General features: G+C 40.3%; 1 pseudogene; it reads left to right on the top strand.

Moving 5' to 3' along the window:
* The first annotated feature begins 4,954 nt into the window (after positions 1-4,954).
* LOC118150947 (testis-specific chromodomain protein Y 1-like) lies at positions 4,955-6,085 on the top strand (annotated as a pseudogene).

The following is a 6,085-nucleotide window of genomic DNA, read 5'->3' as shown; positions in this document are numbered from 1 at the left end:
CTAATTTATTGATCATTTCAAAAAATCCTCTCTTAGATTTATTGATTTTTCAAGGGTTTTTCGTGTCTTTATCTTCTTCAGTTCTTCTCTGATCTTAGTTATTTTTTGTCTTTTGCTAGGTTTTGAGTTGTTTATATCTTGCTCGTCTAGCTCTTTCAATTTTGACGATAGGGTGTCAATTTTGGATCTCTTCATTCTTCTCATATGGGCCCTTATTGCTATATATTTTCCTCTAGAGACGGCTTTAAAAGTGTCCCAGAGATTCTGGCATGTTGTGTCTTCATTCTTATTGGTTTTAAAGAACTTCTTTATTCCTGCCTTTATTTCATTGTTTACCCAGTCAACATTCAAGAGACCGTTGTCTAGTTTCCATGAAGCTATGCGGTTCTAAGTTGGTGTCTGAATTCTGAGTTCTAACTTGATTGCACTATGGTCTGAGAAACTGTTTGTTATAATTTCAGTTGTTTTGCATTTGCTGAGGAGTGCTTTACTTCCAATTATGTGGTCAATTTTAGAGTAGGTGTGATATTCTGTGGATTTGAGGTGGAGAGTTCTGTAAATGTTCATCAGGTATGCTTGCTCCTGGTCTGAGTTCAAGCCCTGGATATCCTTGTTGATTTTCTGTCTGGTTGATGTGTCTAATATTGACAGTGGAGTGTTGAAGTCTCCCACTATTATTGCGTGGGAGTCTAAGTCTCTTTGTAGGTCATTAAGAACTTGCCTTATGTATCTGGGTGTTCCTGTATTGGGTCCATATATATTTAGGATCATTAGCTCTTCTTGTTGTATCAATACTTTTACCATTATGTAATGGTCTTTTTTGTCTCTTTTGACCTTTGTTGCGTTAAAGTCTATTTTATCAGAGATGAGAATTGCAACTCCTGCTTTTTTTTGCTCTCCATTTGCTTGGTGAGTCTTCCTCCATCCCTTTATTTTGAGCCTTTGTGTATCCCTGCATGTGAGATGAGTTTTCTGGATACAGCACACTGATGGGTTTTGTTTTTTTATACAGTTTGCCAGTCTGTGTCTTTTGATTGGTGCATTTATTCCATTTATATTTAGGGTTAATATTGTCATGTGTGAATTTGATACTGCCATTTTGATGCTAACTGGCTCTTTCTCCCGTTAGTTGATGTAGATTCCTCATTATGTTGATCCTCTTTAGCATTTAGTGTGATTTTGGAATGGCTGGTACTGGTTGTTTCTACGTGTAGTGCTTCTTTCAGGAGCTCTTGTAAAACAGGCCTGGTGGTGACAACATCTCTGAGTACTTGCTTGTTCACAAAGAATTTTATTTTTCTTTCACTTATGAAGCTCAGTTTGGGCTGGATATAAAATTCTTCGATGAAAGTTCTGTTTTTTCATGATGTTAAATATTGGCCCCCACTCTTTTCTGGCTTGTAGATTTTCTGCTGAGAGACCTGTGTGAGTCTGGTGGCCTTGCCTTTGTGGGTGACCCGACCTTTTTCTTTGGCTGCCCATAGTATTTTCTTTCTTATTTCAACCATGTTGAATCTGACGATTGTGTGCCTTGGGGTTTCTCTTCTTGTGGAATATTTTTGTGGTGTTCTTTGTATTACCTGAATTTGAGAGCTGGCCTGCCTTGCTAGGTGGGGGAAATTTTTCTGGATAATATCTTGAAGAGTATTTTCCAGCTTGGATTCATTCTCTTCGTCTTATTCTGGTACACCTATCAAACGTAGGTTAGGTCTCTTCACATCGTCCCACATTTCTTGGAGACATTGTTCATTTTTTTGTGTGCTTTTTTCTCCAATCTTCTAATTTATTTTTATTGTGTCAATATTCGACTTCTGATATACTTTTTTCTACTTGGTCAATTCAACTTTTGAAACTTGTGCATGCTTGGTGAAGTTCTTGTATTGTGTTTTTCAACTCCTTCAATTGATTCATATTCCTCTCTATGTTATCCATTCTTGTTGTCATTTTCCCAAATATTTTTTCAAGGTTCTTAGTTTCTTTGCATTGATTTAGAACATGTTCTTTAGCTCACAAAAGTTTCTCATTACTTACCTTCTGAAGTCTAATTCCATCATTTCATCACAGTCATTCTCCGTCCAGCTTTGTTCCCCTGCTGGTGAGGAGTTTTGGTTCTTTGTAGGAGGTGGGGTGTTCTTGTTTCAGGTGTTTTTCTGCTCTTTTCGCTGGTTTCTTTCCATCTTTGTGGATTTATCCACCTGTCGTCTGAGTATTGCTGACTTTTTGATTGGGATTCTGACTGGACGCCCAGATTGTTGATGATGAGGTCTTTCTGTTACTTGGCTTTCCTTCTACCAGTCTAGCCTCTCTGCTGTATGACTGCTGAGGTCCACTCCAGGCCCTGCTTGTCTGGGGTACACCTGTAGCAGCTGCAGAACGGTGAGGCGTGCTATCAGTTTCTTCTTCTGCTGTCTCTGTCCCAGAATAATGCTCACCTTATTTCAGTCTGGTCAGTCCTTTTTGAGGTGACTCTGGATATACAGGGGTCATAATGCTGCTTGAGAAGACAGTCTGTACTTTATAGGAGCTCAAGTGATGAGCTGTGAGTTCTGCTGTTCATTCAGGGCTGTTAGAAAAATGAGTTTAACTCTGCTGCAGCCCAACTCTTAGAACCCCTTTTGTTCCTCAGATGCTCTTTCTTGGGAAGGTTGGGGTTTTCTTTATGAGTATCTGTGGCACTATGATGCCTAGCTAGGAGGCTGTCAAGTCACTATTTGCCGGCCAAGGCTCTGTCCTGCAGATGTGGTGTGGGCCCTGTAGCTGCAAGCTCTGCGGCAGGCTCTGCCCTGCTGCCACCAGCCCTGCCCTGCAGTGGAGTCTCTCTGTTATGTCGTGTTGCCTTGGCAATGGTGGGCTGTGTCAGCAATGTGAGTGTACCTCTATGGGGGCGGATATCCTCGATAATGGCGACCGTCCCTCCCTCACTGAGCTGCACCGTCCTGGGTTCAGCTGTGCTCGCAGTGAAAATCTCCACCTAAAGCGTTTTGTGTTGCCCTTTTGTTTGTCCCAGTGGGGGTGAAACCCGCCGATCCCTCTCTCCTGGCTCCTGGCCTCAGAGTGCTTTTTTTTTTTTTAAGTTGAACGAATGGCTCTCTCTTTGGTGTTTCCATCACCCACTGTTAGAGCACTGGGATCTGTGTAATTTTCCATGCAGCTAGCCACTGCACTGGCTCAAACACCACTTCCCCGGGATCTCGTGGTCTGGCTCACTGTCCAAGTCCCGTTTAATCGGATGGGTATGCAAATCTGCCCTCCCAAATCGCAGATTGCAAGTTCAGCAGGGGACTTTAGCCCGTGTGTTTTCTGCGGATTGTTGGGGATTGTGTGCGCTGCGACACCGGCCAAAGCGGCCGCTACAGCCGAACTGGCTGTGCTTGTGTCCAGTGTCTTTCCTACACTGCGGACTTTCCCCGTTCTGTGGGCAACAAAGATCTGTCTGGAAATGCAGCTTTGACACACCCTCTGAGCATTCGCAGAGCGCTGCAATCCCGAGTTGTTCTTACTCTGCCATCTTGAAAACCTCCTCAAAATAATTATTAATAAAGCGTGTGAAATCTTTGTAATGACTTAACAATCTTAGAGTGAAAAGTAAAACCACTGAAATAAAAATTGGCTATAGAAAATTAAAAGTAGGCTTGAGTAGAGGGAAGACAACCATTTCAGAAAACCTAAAGAACAACTAATTGAAATTATGTCAAGAATAAAAAAGGTAAGAGATGAAGATATGTGAACACTGCATAAAACCTGTGGGAAGCCACCAAGCGGCCATACTTACACATTTTGGAGGTTCCAAAGAAGAGACAGGAAATCAGGAAGAGTATTTAAGAAGGAGTGGTCAAAAATGTCACAAAAATGGGGAAATAAATAAGCATCCCAAGAATCAACAAACTTCCAACGTGATAAACTCAACAACACACACATAAACTTACATGATAATTTAGCCATTTGAAACAAAAACAAAGAGAACTTTGAAAGCAGCAAAAGAAATGACTAGGTATGTACAAACAACTCTTAAATATAATCAATAATTTTTTGATCTGAAAACTCAGAGACCACAAAGCAGGAGACTAGCACATTTCAAGTGATGTAAGAATAACTTTCAAACAGAAAACTTTTGTGCAAAAACTGTCAATCAAAAGTGACGGAGAAATTATGATATACCTTGATGAAATCTGGGGCATTTTTTAGAAAACGGTCCTTTAAGAAATGCTTTATAGGCACATAAAAATAAAACCAACAGACACTGAATAGCAGTATAAATAAATAAAAAATAAAACAAAGACAAATATATTAAGAATTATATAAGTTAAAAAAATTGACAATGTGTAGCTCCACAATTGAGGCTCCACACATAATTTGGAAAACTAATACATTTAATAAAATGTTATCACTAAAACATTGTTTGTGTTGTTGACATACAATAATTACAGATATAATTTTGTGAACTGAATCAGTAAAATAACAAACACCAACATATAATGTGTGGGTTTCCATGCTGTTGCAGGTAAGCTCCTATGACTTTAAAAATGTCATAACTTCAGAATGTTCAATATAAATGCCATGGCAACGACAAAAGAGAGTAACAGCCATCTACAATGCTTTGTGCACGATATAAGAGTCAAAGCTGTGAAATTAGCTAATTTTACCTAAAGCTACCTAGCCAGCTATTGTGGCATCATAAGCCCAAGTCCAAGCTGTCCCAGCAAAGTTTAAGTGTGAAGAGGATAAGGCTCAATGACTGCTTCTTCACACATCTTTTTCTACAACAGTGTCCACGAAGTGGAAGAGGCTCATCCATACATAGCACCTGGTGAAGCACTGGAGGGGGAAAGAAGCAGCTATGAAGAGACACAACTGAAAAAAGCTTGGCATAGCAACTGACTCAGTTCTATCTCTGTCTTCATGACTTCCGGGGAGTGTGAGGTTGAAGCTATTATTGACAAAAGACAATATAGAAATGGGACAACAGAATATTTGGTTCGGTGAAAAGGTTATGACAATCAGGATGAAACTTGGGAACCAGAGCAGAACCTCACAAACTGTGGGAAATGTATTTGTGGCTTTAACAGACGACAGACGCAAAAGCAGAAAGAAAAGTCGACATGGATCAGAACAAAAACGACTTCATCAAACAATGTCAGGAAAGAAACTTCCAGAACGTCCACATCCAGCTTCCCTAAGAACTTTTCTAAAAGGCCATCGACTGGCAACCACAACAAATCCAAAAAAAAACAGTTGTTTGCTGCCAGACAGAACATTAGAATAAACACTGCTGCACTTCTCACTGACCCAAAACATTTGGAGCACATAAATTCAACTATTAAGACACCTGTAACTCAGAGCTTAGTTAACGACCAGAACACAGTTAGTGCCGTTTGAAACCTGAGAAACTAGATCCTGTTGCACCAGTTCAGGAGGACAAGGTGGTGTTTAAGGTGACAGCAGAGAACCCCATCAGAATTTCAGCAGATCCTGACACAGAACAGGATGGAATCGAAAACAGGACCCACACACAACCACCAGTGTCTCAGATGTCTGACTCAGTTACTGCTCCCATGGACACAGAGTGAGATAACAAAGAAGGTATAGTGGTATTGATGGACCTTTCAATAGCCAATGGAACAACAAACAGGCATACATCTGTTCCAAGAGTGAAATCTGGAACAATAAAGATTATTGATGAGAGAGAAGAACAGCCTTCTATCAAGAGAATGCATTTCATCATAAGCTCAAAAAAAAAAAAATGCCCACAGATACAGAGACATGGTAGTCGAGAAAGACCAGGGATTTACCCACATATTGCTACCACTATATCAACAGAGAAAAATGCACTAAATAGAGAAGTTATTAAAGAAATCATGAATGCTCTGGGAAGGGCTGCTGTGGATGACAAAGGGCTTGTGTAGTTCAGCGCCGCTGGCAGTGTTTTTGCTCTGGTCTTGATTTGGGGTACATTGTGAAGAATTTAAGAAATGACACAAACAGAATGAGCACTAAAGTGGTGGACACCATTAAGAGCTTTGTGAATGTTTTTATTCATTTTAAAAAACTTTTCTCATATCTATCAATGGTCCAGCCATTGTACTAG

The sequence above is a fragment of the Callithrix jacchus genome, chromosome Y (genome assembly GCF_049354715.1).
Source record: "Callithrix jacchus isolate 240 chromosome Y, calJac240_pri, whole genome shotgun sequence".
Lineage (NCBI taxonomy): Eukaryota > Metazoa > Chordata > Mammalia > Primates > Cebidae > Callithrix > Callithrix jacchus.
This window is presented reverse-complemented; position numbering and strand designations above follow the sequence as displayed.